This window comes from Macrobrachium nipponense, chromosome 11 (genome assembly GCF_015104395.2).
Source record: "Macrobrachium nipponense isolate FS-2020 chromosome 11, ASM1510439v2, whole genome shotgun sequence".
Taxonomy (NCBI): Eukaryota; Metazoa; Arthropoda; class Malacostraca; order Decapoda; family Palaemonidae; genus Macrobrachium; species Macrobrachium nipponense.
In genome coordinates, this window is record NC_061087.1 from 35,264,403 (window position 1) to 35,265,035 (window position 633).

A 633-nucleotide genomic window follows, 5' to 3' on the forward strand; every position below is an offset into this window, starting at 1 on the left:
TCATGCTAACACGGACTGGCATCAATCAGTCCAACTCAGATGTTATGTATGCAACCTCATTTTTGTTGTGGCGGGAGAGAGGGGGGTGTTGTGGGGGGGGAGGTATTGAGATGGTTTGGGTGGGGGCGGGGGAACCAAGTAATGTGACTAACCTCACAGGCTTTATCAGAACGGCATTTGCAAAATCTCTGTAATATACCTCAGCCTTATGATAATTGCTCGTTCTATGGCCAGGTAGCACTAGCGCATGCGGTAGCGCCATCTCACGAGCAAGTCCACCTGTGATCGATCCACGCACGTGGAATGGAACGGTATACTTTTGTCTCTATAATTCAGTGTGCCTCTGTTGATCTGAGCTGTGAATTATACATCCTAATCGTTAGTCGGCCATTGTGGGTGGAGAGAGAGAAAGCGAGGGAGAGAGAGACATTATCAGACGTTAAGATATCATTGGATGATTTTGAAGAAGTGTTGATCAAGATGAATAGCGAAAAATAGATAAAATAGAAATGCCCTGTCTATTACTAAATCTAAAACGCAGAAAACAGATGCAACATAAACACAACAGTATTTCAAAATAAAAACATATAACCATGCTTCAGTTCATTCTCTGCCACCTCATGTTCTAAATGA